Genomic DNA, 15,936 nt, shown 5'->3' with positions numbered 1-15,936 from the left:
GTACCGAATCGGGTCTTGGAGAATCTGCACACTGACTGACAAGATGACCAGCGGCTTCTCGAGACGGACCACAGGAAGATGGTACTGAGAGACCAGGGCAGCAAACACAAAGTTTGAAACTGATTAACCGTCCCAGAGCGGAGTAAGACAGGTATGTTCAGACAGGGAAAAGCTTTGTGCTCACCTAGGGAGGTTTCTCCCAAGTACCCAAAGTGCATGCGTTTCTCGGACAACTTGAATGGAGTGGACAGGTCTGAAGGAAGTGTTCATGGCTGGCACAAAAGAGGCAGAGGTTCTACTAACGTCGCCTGGAACATTCCTGGGAAGACAACAGTTCTATCCACCTGCAACGGTTCCTCTGCAGCTGCATGGCATGTAGCTGAAGTGATCTTTGGAATGCAGGAGCCAGGCGAGGCAACCATCGGACCCGGACTTGCGCTTGTTCGAGACGTTGCTCCTCAGAGCTCTTCATAAACCGGATATCAATCTGAGTGACCAGAGAGATTAGACCACTCAGAGTGGACGGCAGGTCACGTTCAGACAGCATGTCTATAACTTGTCCTGAAAGTCGCTTTTTAAAGGTCACAATCAGGGCTGCTTTGTTCCAGGCTAGCTCAGAGGCCAGATTACGGAACCAAACAGATGAATCCCATTGACGCAGGTTCAGCAGTACGATCTCAGCTGAAGATGCCCGTGCAGGTTCCTCAAAAGACGAACTCGGCAAAGAAAGAGAAAATGTTAACTGTGACCTGTCCCAGAGAAGAGTAGCCCATGCCCAGGCCTTCCCGGAGAGGAGGCTGATGATGAAAACCACTTTAGACTGTTACTTGACGAACTGTGTCCGCATAAGTTTAATATGCAAGGATCACTGGGTAATCACTGGTCCTCATCATATTTGGATGGCATGGAGATAGGTTACCTGCGCAGAGGTAGGGTAAGTGAGCAGCGAGAAGAGCAGAGACATATATAGAATTACAGACTGGGATGGAGGGACTGATAGGGAATAGGGAAGATCTTGTACATCACTATTCTCTGCATTTACTGTTCTGCACACTTCAACTTCGCTACATTCACTGTTACATGACCTCCTCCACTGTGAGCAGGGAGCAGCAGCTCCTCCCCGCCCATGAATCTGTAGTGTAAACAACATACTGGGGGTCATTTACTAAGGACCCGAATTGCGTTTTTCCGTCGGGTTACCCGAATTTTACGATTTTTTTCCGCCGATTTTCCCTGAACTGCCCCAAGTTTTTGGTGCACACGATCGGATTGTGGCGCATCGGCTCCGGCATGCACGCAACGGAAATCGGGGGCCGTGGCCGTAAGAAAACCCGATGGATTTGGAAAAACCGCTCGATTAAAAAAAAAAAAAAAAAAATTGTCGCTTGACACGCACTTACCTGCACACAGGAAGGATAACTTGGTGAACTCCAGTGAACTCTGACAGACTTCAGTGCAGCAGTGACACCTAGTGGACATCGGGCGCACTACCTTAGTGAATCGCCGGAAGACCCGAATCCTCCACAGAGAATGTGCCGCTGGATCACGAATGGACCGGGTAAGTAAATCTGCCCCACTGATTCATAAGGCTTATTAGCACATGGAGAGGAAGCAGCTATTGTAGCTCTGTGGTAATTTGAAGGCTATAGCAAAGAAACTACTGAATATAGGTCACAAAAATAATAGGCAAAGTTGTTTTACATAGAGAGCTATTTATTTGTGAAAAAAAACCTTTATAGGTTTTAACAATCAATCAAAAGCATTTACATAAATGCTGAGAAGGGATTGCGTTGAAAATGCACAGATGAAAGACCAAGAAGCCAAGGACCCCATATTTCGCCCTTTCCGCTCTGCAGTGGATATATCCGCGGCTGAGCGCAGTGACTTGGCGCTCAGCGGCGGATATATCCGCCGCTGAAATGATACCGGCTCGGTAAACACGGGGTGTCGCTGTAACATATAGCTGACACCCCAGTATAACACCCACGGATGATTGCTTGTTCCTGTCCCATGGTGGAAACTGTGAGGAAATAAAAAAAAAAAAATAAAAAATAAAAAAAAAGGTTATTCAAAAATTATTTTTACTTATTCAATCTTACAAAAACGCAATAAAAAGTGATCAAAAACACATATGCACTCAAGAATGATACTGCTGCAAAGTACAACATGTCCCGCAAAAAAAAAAGCCATCAACCAGCTCCGTAACCAAAAAAGTAAAAATGTTATGCCACTTGGAAGACGGCAATGCAAAAATGATAGATTTTTCCCCACATTAGGGTTTTTATTGACAAATTTAGTAAAACGTAAGAAAATATATTCAAGTCATCGTACTGACCCACAGAATAAAGATAACATGATTATTAGGCTAAATGGTGAACACGAAAAAAAAAAAAGTCAAAAATCCAGTAAAGCATTGATGCTTTTCTTATCCTGCCTTCAAAAACAAGTTCCTAAATTTTCAACAATAGGTGATAATGGTAATGGTAACACTGGAAAAAGCATCTCATCCCGCAAAAAAATGCCATCACATGGCCCCAATAACGAAAAAGCGAAAATTTTATATAACCTACAAAAGGAGGCAACAAGAAAACTAAAATCCTGCTAGTTGCAGGGTGCTTCTTCCCTTCTGCGCCTCGCTGTGTGACCATAAAACAAGTAACTGCCACATGTGGGGGGAGGGGTCTCTGTGCTTGGAAGAAATTGCAGAACAAATTGTATGGTGGGTTTTCTCTTTTTTTTTTTTCTTTTGGAAATGTGTAAATTTTAGGGCTAAATGAACGTGTAACCGGCACAATTTGACCATTCTAAATTTCACCTCCATTTTTATTTCATTACTATGAAGATCTCAAGGGGTTAACAATCTTCCTAAAAGCTGTTTCTGATAGTTTCAGGGGTGCACATTTGAAAATGGGTTGGTTATATAGGGGGTTTTTGATGCTTAATATGTAAAATTACATTCAAAACGGTATTTATCCCCAAAATGGTCAATTCTGAAAATACGGAAAACCGATATTCGATTTGTAAGCCGCGTGACATCAAAATAAATTAGCCAGACATTTCAGAAATTATGAAAATGTAAAGTAGACATATGGGAAATGTTATTCAGCAACTTATTTAGGTGGTAAATCTATCTGCCTGAAAACGTGGTGAATTTTGAAATTTTGAAAATGGCAAATTTTACAAAAACATCATTTTTTTTTTTGTGAATAAACACAAAACTTACATCCAACATTTACCACTAAAATGAAGCACAACATGTGGGGGAAAAACTAATCTCAGAATCGCTTTGATAAGTAACTGTTATAACCATATAAAGCGACGTAAGTCAGAATCCAAAAATGGGGCTGAGTCTTAAGATGTAAAATGCTCCATTAACACAGGTGTAGGTGTTGATGAGGACAGGGCTGGAGATCAATCACTGAAACAATGTTAGCTGCTCCTTTTAAGGCAGTCCTGCAATGAAGTTGAAATGTGTTTTGGGGGAAAAAGTTTATTTTCTAGGCAAATATTGTTAAGCTGATCACTCTTTATAACATTCTGGAGTATATGCAAACTGCCATTATAAAACCTGATGCAGGAGACTTTGTAAAAATTTACATTTGCATCATTCTCAAAACTTTTGGCCATGACTCTACAGGACAGGGGAGGACAAGTAGTTCACAAACCCATCACAATCTCCGACATTTTCCTTTCCTAGTATCAGGAGCTTCATAATATTCAGGGCCAATACATAGACATAACCCCAGAACAAATGCAGCCCAAAATGAATGCGTATATGACGAAAACGTCTCTCCCCTGCCTGGGAGAGGAAGATAGGGGGGTCCCTTGAGGACATCACCGAACAAAAGGTCTCAGATGTGATAAAACTAATCCAGTCAGGGAAATCCCAGGAACCTGACAGGTTTACACTGCGTTTTTATAAAATCCTTAGATGGGAACTAGTCCCCTTCCTCAACAGGGACTTTAATGGGATTTCTTTACGCACCCCCTTCACACGTCACAGTCCCTTAAGGCCTCCATCTCAGTTATCCCCAAACCTGGGAAAGACCACATGGTGTGTGCCAATTAACACCCTATATCTTTAATGTATGATTTGGCAAGCTCTCTGCAGTGCTGCGCTAACACTAACAAGACCCTGCTGGTCTCCCCGGCTAAAGCCACAAAGCAACTGCTCTGCCTGTTGTTGGTGGACGTGGAGAAGGCCTTCAACCATGTACACTGGGATTTCTCTGGGCGGCAAATGGGGGTGGGTCCCCGATTTCAGGGAATGATCAAAGCTCTCTATTCGGCCTCTACGGTCTAAGTCAGAACCAACTGGATCTCGTCCATATTACTCCCGATCAAAACTGGAACTCGCCAGGGTTTCCCTGTTTCTCCACTTCTTCTTTTTTTTTTTTTAAACTTTAATTTTTATTGAAGTTTTATAGTTTCTTCAGTTACAATAAAACGTTAAGCATGGTAATACATTGGTCAACATTGTAGTGAGCACAGATAAAATTAGTTTCAGGTGGAGTAGGTAATATATGAGACACAGGGTGAGCATTCCAACAGAAAAATTATATATAGGATTCATCCATTCAAGTTATAGTCCTACTCCAAAGTAGGACGCATCGCCCCAACAGAGCAGAATTTCACCATATAACTAGCACTTATAACTTTGTACTAAAACTTACAAAACTCAATAATAAAAACAGGACTAGGGCAAACAAGACAACAGTCACAGAAGGACAAGTAGGGACTCGGAGCCAAGTATCAAAGCTACGATAGTTGGTACTGACCAGGGTATAGCCCGAGGGGGCTTATAAACCTATATGGACTACTGGGTTAAGCGTATGCAATAGTGCAGGGGTGTGGTACCAGTGCATCAATATTTTATATTGTGTTTCCTTATAGGCCGTGCAAATTGACGACTTAGCCACCCTGTTCCAAATTATTTGCCAAAGGGCCCGGGAAATACTAATAATAATAACTTTATTATCCCAAAGGGAACTTAAAGTGTCACATCCGCAATACACAGTACAAACAAAAAGGCAAAGACAATAAGACGTACATACAACCACATGCACAATAAGAAACACAAGTTACACATAATTAGAATATACATATAAGTATATACAGTAAAATAAATAAATCCCCCAGCTGACCTTTCTAAAACATGTTACACACAATCTTGACTTGGTCTACCTTTCCTCATATTGTTCGACAACTTGAGAGCAGTCGGTATAAAATGTCTTTTTAAACCTCTCTGACTTGCACCGCATAAGAATAAAACGGGAACTGAAACCACTCATCTATGACTGGATTACCTCGAACATGGGGTGGTTGATATTATCTCTGATCTTCGCTAATTTCCTCAATATTCCGCACTGTACCAATTTCTCAAAAGACATGCCCACTATCGAGGAAGCCTTTTTAATTATCTTGTCCAACCTTTGGCAATCTCTACTAGAGATACAGTTACCCCAAGCTGCTAGTGCAAAAGCAAATGCACTCATCATAACTGTACGATAAAAACATACAATCATTGTCCTAGACACATTTAATTACCTTAATCTACATAAAAAGAATAAATTACTGTTAGCCCGTCTACATACTTTTTCAGTGTGCTCACGCCAGCTTAGTTTGTCTATGACCACACCCAGTTATTTGTAACTATCAACCTGCTCCACTTCTATCCCCGCTATGTTCAGTGGTTGGGACGTATCCCCACCTTCTCCGCAACAAATTTATAACCAATTCCTCCTATTGAAATTTAACACAAGCCCATTTGTGTTACACCAATCAGCGAATGTGATCACTGTCTGTCTATATTCACTGTCATCCCCCTCCTTAATACAGCCCACCAATACAGAGTTGTCCGAGGACTTCTGAAGAAAGCAACCTGGATCATTCTTCCTGAAATCTGAGGTGTACAGTATAAACAGAAAGGGAGCTAACACCGTACCTTGGTGGGCTCCAGTGCTTCACACCACCTCATCAGAACATGTATCTCCTAGCTTGACCCTCTGCGGAGATATGTCATCAACCATTTGATCATAGTCGGTTCCACCTGCATAGCCTGTAGTGCGTCCAGTGTCCGTCTCCCATTCAGTCATATAACTATGGGCAGTTAGAGAGTCCCCTGAGGGGGTAGACAAGATCTGGTAGATGTTCGATATCGAACCTTGAGACTAGGTGCCCATCCTACACAAGTGCTCAAATTCAGAGGGCTTAGTAAAGACCTGCGCTAAGCCATATTCATTAGTGACATAGAGTCTCACTTGCATATAATGGTACCACTCATCCCTAGGCAATTTGCCTTTTTTCGCAAGGTATGAGAATTGCCTTAACTCCATTGTAAAATGGTCAACCAAGTCCATCAGGTGAAACAGACCTCCTTTAGACCACTTTCTCACCTTATGGGTTGTCAGGCTGTCTGGTATAGCAGGATTATATAAGAATGACACCATTGGGGAACACTTAGAGGAGAGGTTGAACCTATTTTGTCAGGCTTGCCAAATAGATAATGTAAATGCAATAGGACCCAATAGGCAGGAGATGGGATGCATCGAGGCCAACCAGAGCTTCTCTATCTCGACGCACTTAATAAAGGCCGCCCAATATGGTATATATCGTAACTGCGTTGCCCAGTGATAATTCACAATATGTGGGACCGCTAGGCCTCCCCGGGCTTTTGGGGCAAGCATGACCGATTTAGGCATTCTAGGTCTTCCATTATCCCAAATTAAGTTAAAAATAGCTCCTTGTAGAGCCTAAAGTTCATTTTGCAGCACTTTAATTGGTAGAGTTCTAAAATAATATAAAGGCTTCAGCAGCCAGGTAATTTTAACTGCAGCCACTCATCCGAGCAGGGAAATATGATGCCCCTTCCATTTATTCAACATGGCTCAAATCCTTAAATAGGGGGATAATTGGCACTGTATAGTGATGAATAGGATGCCTTTAACTGTACCCCTAGATACTTCAAGGAATTAATCTGAAACTGGTAGTTTTGTTGCAGTAAAGACATCTGCGCAGGTGGAATGTTCAAGGGCAGGGCTTGCGTCTTTGTAGCATTTACCTTATACCCAGCTAAACTACCATATTTCCGAATAATTGCATGCAAAACCTGAAGAGAGGTATGGGGGGCAACGTTATAGTCAATAGAACGTCATCAGCGAATAATGATATTTTGAATGCCTTATCCCTTACTAGCACTCCCGGGAATGTCAGGTTTAATCCTAATCTTCCCTGCTAAGGGTTCAATACATAAAGTGAATAATAAGGGGGAGAGGGGGCACCCTTGCCTAGTGACATTGTATGGCAAAGGGGTCTGACATGTAAATGTGGGAAGCAGACAACCACTGTAGGAACACTATACAACCCTTGAATTGCTCTTATAAAGCTCCCTGTTATTACAAAGGTTTCCAGAGCAGCTAACAAACGACCAATCCAATTTATTGAATGCTTTCTCCACATCTAGGCTAAGAAGCAAGGCAGATCGCGATTCTGTATTTATCACATCAAGTCTATAGTACATCTGGTGTTGTCAGATCCCTGTCTCCATGTAACAAAGCCAACTTGATCTTTGTTAATTAACTGTGGGAGCCATTCATTGAGCCGGTTAGCCAAGATGCGGGTAAAAATCTTCAGGTCAGAATTAAGCAATGCAATAGGTCTATAATTGCCACATTTGGTTGGGTCTTTCCCCTATTTAGGAAATGGAGGATGCTAGTGTATTGCGGCGTGGAAAGGTTCCCTCTAGGAAAGCATTAAATAGTGATAGCATAGAGAGAGCTAAATCCTCCAGGCAAACTTTATAATACAGATAGGTAAATCCATCCGGCCCAGGAGATTTTCCTGAGGGAAGAGTCTTAATTGCTTCACTTAACTCGTCCTTGGATATGGGGGGCATCGAGAGTAGCTACTGCTTTGTCCGGCAGTTGACAAGCGGACAAATAAGATTTTACATATTGGGGAAAGACTACTGGGTAATGCATACAGTATAATAGGCCCTGAATAGGTGCGCAATTTCTTGTGGATGGTACCTCAGGTTGGCCCTCGTATCCTTGATCCTTTGGGGAGTGCCATTAGTATGCCTTTCCAACAACAGTCGTGCCAAAAGTGAATGTCCGGCTTTATTACCTTTCTCATAATATCGCTGTTTCGAGAACGTTTGCAGTTTATCTATTTTGGAGTAAGCATAATCACGTAATTTAGCCCATGCTGCCACTAGTGGCCGTAAATGTACCTTGCTTGGAGAAGATAACATTTTCACTTCCATAGCCGCCATATACTAATTTTAGAGGGCCTCAGTGAGCGAGTGAGGGCTACGGAAATCAGCGCATGGTCAGAGTTTCTCCACTTCTGTACATTATTTTTATGGAACACCTGGCTGTTGCTCTTCGTGGAAATACCAGTGTGCACGGTCTTAAATCAGGGTCTAAACAATACAAGGCTGCTATAAAATTCAGACGACCTGCTCTTGTACGTGTCGCAGCACCGGGTCTCCTTCCCGTCCATCTAAGCTGAATTTTCTCAATTTGGCCTTCTTAGTAATTTCAAAGTTAACTTCTACAAATCAGAGGCCCTAAATATTTCCCGTCCCGAGGCAGAGGCATCCCACCTGGCGGCCCAATTCCCCTTTAAATGACAGAGATTGCATATTCGCTATTTAGGGTTAGATATTTCGGCGGACCTTTCCAGTCTTTACAATCTTAATTACAAGACCCTACTGGAGCGTACATGGGGATCTGGCAAGAAACCGTAATAGCAGCCTGTCATGGTTCGGGCGGATCAACGTCCTTAAAATGGATGTACTGTCCCGTTTCCTATATTTATTTCAAACACTACCAATACCTCCCCCCAAGGTTCCTTCTTTACTAGTCTTAGATCGGCTTTAAGGAGATTCGTACTGAATTAGCTGTGCCACTCTGGTAAGACCTAAATCTGCAGGTGGGGTGGGCCTCCCAAACTATACCACTCAGCATCTGTGCTTATGTATATAACTGACTGGCATTATCACAAAGCATCCAAAGAATGGGTGTCTATAGAGACAGATCTTACTCACCCCCACATTCGAACTATCCCATGGCTGCAGCCATGGGATAGTTCGAATGTGGGGGTGAGTACCAGAGAGCTTCACACACTGCCTTTTCTCCCCTTATTTCTTTTATGAATGGGACAGACTGGTTTCCTGGTATTCCCTGCTCAGATTGCAGGGCCCTCCTGCCCCCCCCCCCTCTCTATTTAACAACTCAGGAGGAGATTTCTATGCTATGAAGTGGAAGCAGAGACCCCTATGGGCCAGGTAGTGAGCGGAGATACACTTCCTGCCTGTGACACCTTGCAAGCCTCAAACCCTAAAACCGGTAATTACTCACCGGTAATTGTGTTTCCTTGAACCACGACAGCACCCAACCAGAGAGAGGGATCCGCCCCCAGGGACAGGAAACCCAGACTTCAAATTCTGCGGTACGCCCCATCTCCTTCAGTGGATTACAGAGACTGTATGGGACTTAATGTTCTTGATTAATTCTGACCACCGTGTCATTCAGTATCACTTTCAATGAGAGAATCTCACACCTCTGTGACACACACATAACACTGAACACCCAAGTGTGAAAAAGAATTTACAAGGGAGGGAATAACCAGGGTGCTGTCGTGGTTCAAGGAAACACAATTACCGGTGAGTAATTACCGGTTTCCCCCTCTCACCACGACAGCACCCAACCAGAGAGAATAACATAGATGAAATCCTTAGGGAGGGATAACCGAAGAAAGAACCCTTCGCCCAAAGGAAAGCTCCTGTGCACCTGCTACATCTAGCCTATAGTGCCTATAGAAAGTGTGTGGAGAAGACCAGGTGGCAGCCTGACAAATCTGATTAACCGACACCTCTCTAAATTCTGCCCATGAGGAAGAAACTGCTCTAGTGGAATGGGCTTTTAGACCTTCTGGTATCGGCTGACCGGCTGCTAAGTAAGCGGAGCTAATGGCTTGCCTAATCCATCTAGCTATAACTACCGCCGAGGCCTTCTGCCCCCTGTTCTTGCCACCAAAAAGAACAAAAAGACTATCAGATTTTCTCCAATCTCTAGTCCTATCCAAATAAAGCTCAATGGCCCTCTTAACATCCAACTTGTTAAACTCTCTCTCCCTATCCGTAGAAGGGTTACTACAGAAGGATGGGAGCCTGATCTCCTGGGATCTATGGAATCTAGAGACTACCTTTGGTAAAAAGGCCGGGTCTGTCATCAGAACTACCCTGTCATCCAAGATCTTGAGAAAAGGCGCTCTACATGACAGAGACGATATCTCTCCAACCCTACGGGCTGAAGTGATAGCTACCAAAAATACAACTTTAATGGTCAGCCATTTTAGTGAACAAGACTCCAGGGGCTCAAAAGGGTCTCTTATCAGATAATTTAATACCAGAGTGAGGTCCCAGGGGGGCACCGTACATCTCCTAAAGGGGGTCATACGAGATGCCGCTTTTATGAACCGAGCTATCCAGGGATGAGAGGCTAAAGGAGACTCAAACAGGGAGCTAAGAGCAGAGATCTGAACTTTAAGGGTGGCAGGTTTTAGGCCCTTATCTAATCCTGCTTGCAGGAAATCTAATATCTTAGCTATATTTGGATGAGCTAAGTCTATTTTATCTGGGGCACAAAAATCTGAGAATACTCTCCAGACCCTGAAATAGATTTTAGAGGTAACTACTTTTCTACTCTTCTGCAGGGTTGTAATTACCTTGTCCGAGAGGCCTTTTTCCCTCAAGATGCGCCTCTCAAATTCCAGGCCGTCAGATGGAGGTTCGTAATCTGCGGGTGGAATACTGGGCCCTGGGAGAGGAGATCGTGACTCTCTGGGAGGATCCAAGGGTCTGATATCGATAGCTCTCTCAGTACCGAGAACCATGCCCTCCTGGGCCAGAAGGGGGCTATAAGAATAACTCTGGCTTGGTCTTGCCGTATCTTCTTCAGAACCCTTGGAAGAATAGACAGGGGTGGAAATGCATATGCTAGGCTGAAGTTCCACCTGATTGAGAAGGCATCCAGACTTAAAGATCGGTCTCTCGGGTCTAGGGAGCAGAAGAGCCTGACCTGTCTGTTTTTTCTTGTGGCGAATAAATCCACTTCTGGTTGACCCCAAAGCCTGGTTATCTTGGAGAACACCCTCCGATTCAGGGACCACTCTCCTTGACGTAAGAGATGACGACTTAGGAAGTCTGCCTGCAGGTTGTCCTTGCCCCTTATATGAACCGCCGATATTGATCTTAGATTGGCTTCCGCTAGTTCTAGAATCTGATGCGAGAGGTTCATTAAGGACCCGCTTCGGGTACCTCCCTGGCGATTCACGAACGCCACCGCTGTGACATTGTCCGAGGCAATCTTCAGGTCTGTCCCCCGAATCATCGGCAGAGCTTGTCTGATCGCCTGCAGGATGGCCTCTAGTTCTCTGTGATTTGAGGACTTTTTCCTGGATTCTTCGTTCCATGATCCCTGGAATAAGAGGCCCCTGACCTGGGCTCCCCAACCCGTAGAGCTTGCATCCGTAATCATGGATAGAGGGTTCTCCTCTCTCCAAGGCCGGCCTGCCTGGAGGTTCTCCTCTCTTAGCCACCATCTCAGGGAATCCAGGATCTGTTGAGGAAGTGTAATCCTCTGGTCCAAGGAGGACTGGTCCCCCCTCCAGTTCTCCAACATGAAGAGCTGTAAGGGCCTTGCGTGATACATCGCCCAAGACACCGCTGGGATTGCCGCTGTAAAGAGACCCAGAGTCCTCATAATGTCCCTTATGGTAGGGGATGGCTGTCTGTACAGCCTCTCCACCGAGGTTACTATCTTCACCACCTTGTCCTGAGGAAGAAAAGATCTTTGCTGAGTGGAATCTAATGTGATGCCGAGAAATATCTTTGATCTGGCCGGAGTGAGGGAGGACTTCTTCAGATTTACCATCCAGCCCAGGCGATGTAGGATCTTCATCACCACCTTTATTAAGATCTGCAACTCTTCTGCCGAACCTGCTATCAGCAGGAAGTCGTCCAGATATGGCACAAAGATGCCCTGATATTTCCGTATGTAGGCTCCCACCTCCGATATTAGTTTTGTGAAAACTCTCGGTGCTATCGCCACTCCAAAGGGCAGAGCCCTGAATTGGAAGTGCTCTATCTTGCCGTCCATCCTCACCGCCACTCTCAGGAATCTCTGACTGTCCGGATGAATAGGGACGTGGTAATAGGCATCCGCTAAGTCTATGGAAGCCATAAAACAATCTTGAAAGAGCAGGTTTACGGTTGACCTTATCGATTCCATCTTGAACTTTTCCACTTTTAGGTAGCAGTTTAGTGGTTTTAAATTTATAATGGTCCGGAATGTTCCGTCCGGTTTCTTTATAAGGAACAGGGTTGAATAAAATCCTGTCCCTCGATCCTGCAGTGGCACCTGCCGTAGCACCTCCTTTTCCAATAGGGATCTTACTTCGGTCTCTAGAGCCTGTCTTTCTGCTCTTCCGGCCACTGAGGTTATCTTGAAACGCTGTGGGGGAGGGGATAGAAAAGGTAATTTTAGGCCATCTTGTATGATCCCCAAAATCCACTTGCTCCCTGAAATCTTGCTCCACTCCGCCTTGAACAGGGAGAGCCTTCCCCCCACAGGACCCCTGGCGTCATTGCTGACCGGGACGTTTACTGGAATCCTGAGGCCGGGAAAACATGAATCCCTTAGACCTCCTAGAGGGTCGCCACCCCTCCTTCTTGTCTCCGGATCTCTGAGGAGATCTAAATCGTCGTGAGGGGCGAAAAAACTTCCTCTCTTGAGGCCTTGTACTAGGAAAACCTCTCTTCCTGTCAGCTGCCTTTTCCAAGATGTTGTCTAGTGCAGACCCAAACAAGAATTCCCCTTCACAAGGAATACTACATAGATGACTTTTAGATGGGAGGTCACCTGTCCAGTTCTTCAGCCATAAGGCTCTTCTGGCAGAATTAGATAAGGCTACCGATCTTGCCGATAACCTTAAGGCGTCCACCGAGGCATCGGCTAAGAAGGCAGAGGCCTTCTGTGCAGTGGTAACCTCCGAGATGAGATGTGACCTGGATGCACCAGCCTTAATCTTCTCCTCTAGCTGGGAAAGCCACACAAAAAGAGACCTAGAAACGCATGTAGCTGCGACATTGGGTTTGAATGCGCCCGCTGCTGCCTCCCAGGAACGCCTTAAGAAGCCATCTGCCTTCTTATCCATAGGATCTTTAAGCACACCTGAATCCTCCACTGGAAGCGCACTCTTTCTAGACACTTTAGACACGGCAACATCTACTTTTGGCGCCTTGTCCCAAATCTCTGTCTCCTTCTCAGGAAAGGGATACTTCCGCTTCATAGCTCTAGGGATAAAAACCTTCTTGTCTGCCTTGCGCCATTCTGCCTGGATAAGGGAGGAAATATTCTCATGGATAGGAAAAACCTTTCTCTTCTTTTCTCCTAGACCCTGGAACATAACGTCTGTTACAGAGCGTTCTTCTTTTTCATCTTCTAACTCCATAGTTGATCTTACTAATTTTATTAGATGATCAATATCCTCTATAGGAAATAGGGGTCTGCCTGACCTGTCCTCCTCCTCTGACTCAGATGATTCTCCCGAACTAGGGCCAGAATCTTCAAGTTGCCTGGAAGTGCCTGGGGAATTCTCTGACCTGAGGGATCTCCTTATTTCTTGCACAGAACTACGCACCTCCTGCTGGATTAGCATACGCATGGATTCAAACAAGGTAGACTGCTCTTGTGCTAACAGGCGCTGAACACACTGGTCACAGTTAGGTTTTAAATAAGAGTCAGGCAGATTATCTCCACAGATTCTACATGCATGATGTTTAGACTTTACAGTGGCTTTCCCCTTACGAGATTCTTCCCTCTAAAATAAGAATCACATAAGACATCATCAGAACCAGTTTAAAGGCATGGTAAGGCCACACTCACCAATCAGCGGACCATCCCCCTACTCAAACTTTACCGTAGCGGTGTCCACCGACTCTCTACCACCTTCATTGGAACTCATCCTATTCAGTGGTGAGGATACAGCTCCGTTTCCATCCACGACTGGAGCAACTCCTGTGGCTGGCTGTGGGTGCTAGAAACAACACACAGGACTCCTGTGTGGGATCTCCTTTTAAAATTACCGCGTCTGACGTCATCTCCCATGTGGACGCTGGGCGGCGCGTCACTTCCGGTCCTCACCGGAAGTGGAGTCGGCGCCATTTTGGGGAAGACCATCGCAGAGGAAGAGGCCAGCGCTCAGCCGCCCTTCCACACACACGCCTCCACTCCGGATCGGAGGCGTGCCGGAGTCCGCCCGCACCCACAGACTGCGCTGCACCTCGCAGCATTCACTTCTCCACCGCCGCCGAGTGACCACCCTCCGGTAAGCCTCGGCGGGGGACCTGTGCAGCCACCTGGGGGTACCTGGGACTCCCATTCCCCCCTTTCACCGCGACTCCTGAGCCTCACCGAGACTCACTGGATCCCCCGTCAGGGACAGGAAACCACTGAAGGAGATGGGGCGTACCGCAGAATTTGAAGTCTGGGTTTCCTGTCCCTGGGGGCGGATCCCTCTCTCTGGTTGGGTGCTGTCGTGGTGAGAGGGGGAAACCCCTCTGTCATAACTGGAATACTAACAGCTAGTGTCATATGTAAGCTCTGACTCAGACTCTAGATTTGGGGCGCCCCTTACTGTACTGGAGGCCCTCCTCAGTACGTGGGCTGTGGGGGATGGGAGTCTATCTCAGCTGCACGCTATACTGCTCACCGAATCCTCTCGGGGGAACCCAGGGTTTGTGGTGGCATGGGAGACAGAACTATCAGCTACCCTTACCGAAGCAGAATAGGAAAAGGCCTTCTTATTCTCCCATAAACTTCCCCTACCATGCAGTGCGCAGGAGAAAGATTTATAAGATTTTATCACCATGGTACAGGTGCCCCCTCATTCTCCATAAGATCTATCCAGGAGTCTCGGAAATTAGCTGGAGATGCCGAGGTTTGAACCATTCTGCATATGTGGTGGAGTTGCTCACTGTAGTGAAGCTCTCTGAAAGCTTTACATTTGTCCCAAGCTGCAATGGTCAGCTTTAAGGTGTCTGTAATTTATTGATAATCTGTGGTACAATTGCAGCAAAAAATTTTTAAATTCCAATTGTCACCGGGGCAAAATATTTTTTTTGGATATACAATTATAAAATATACAGTTTTGACTCAAATACAAATTCAACTTAATCTTTTATGTAACCCGGGGACTGCCTGTACATGTGTGTGTGTTTGTTGTGTATTCCCCTAGAATGTCTGGCTTCTTCTGGTGTCCATTCACATTATATAAGCAACTCCATATATAATCCTGCTGGAGAAGAAGGCTGTCACAACAATTTAAATTGTGGATGTTAGACTACAATTGCCTGGTTGATCTGTGGCCATGTTTTCCTCTGGGCCAGTCCCGGCCTCTTATATGTGCAATAACTACAGTCCAGAGACATCAGCATGTAGGGTAGTCTTGGTTTCCTGCAGCTCTGCCCACTTTTACCCAGCAAAGAGAAACAGCATCAGGTACAGATAGGGGCCTTGTCCTGGAGCTGCACTGCTCAGGGCCTCGGACTCATGCACAGAACAGGTCGGATGCCTCTCTGTATCCTCTCAGCAGTGGCTGTGTGTGCCAAGTTGTCAGGAGTTGCAGCAGTTCTCCTATGTCCTCACTCAGCCCACAGTCAGTGTGTGTTTAGATGCATGGTGCAGTTTTCAAAGAGTAATACTACGTTTAGGAACGTCTATGCTGCTTGTGGAGGGGTAAATGCGACCTCTGCTACAGGGGGTGACATAACTTCATAGTTTGCACAACCATCCTTCCTTTTATCTTAAAGGAAATCTACAATCAAAGTCAAGCATGGATAAACCGGGAGCACTTATTAATAGATTTAGG

The 15,936-nt window shown here is 45.3% G+C and overlaps 1 protein-coding gene across 3 annotated transcripts in view; it reads right to left on the bottom strand.

The window, feature by feature from the left end:
- The window catches only part of SLC9A8 (solute carrier family 9 member A8), a 508,958-nt gene that overhangs the window by 399,366 nt on the left and 93,656 nt on the right, over positions 1-15,936 (bottom strand). The gene's annotated exons all lie outside the window — the stretch shown is intronic.

This window comes from Engystomops pustulosus, chromosome 6 (assembly GCF_040894005.1).
Source record: "Engystomops pustulosus chromosome 6, aEngPut4.maternal, whole genome shotgun sequence".
Lineage (NCBI taxonomy): Eukaryota > Metazoa > Chordata > Amphibia > Anura > Leptodactylidae > Engystomops > Engystomops pustulosus.
The sequence above is the reverse complement of the archived record's forward strand: the minus strand, read 5'-3'. Positions and strand labels throughout refer to the sequence as shown.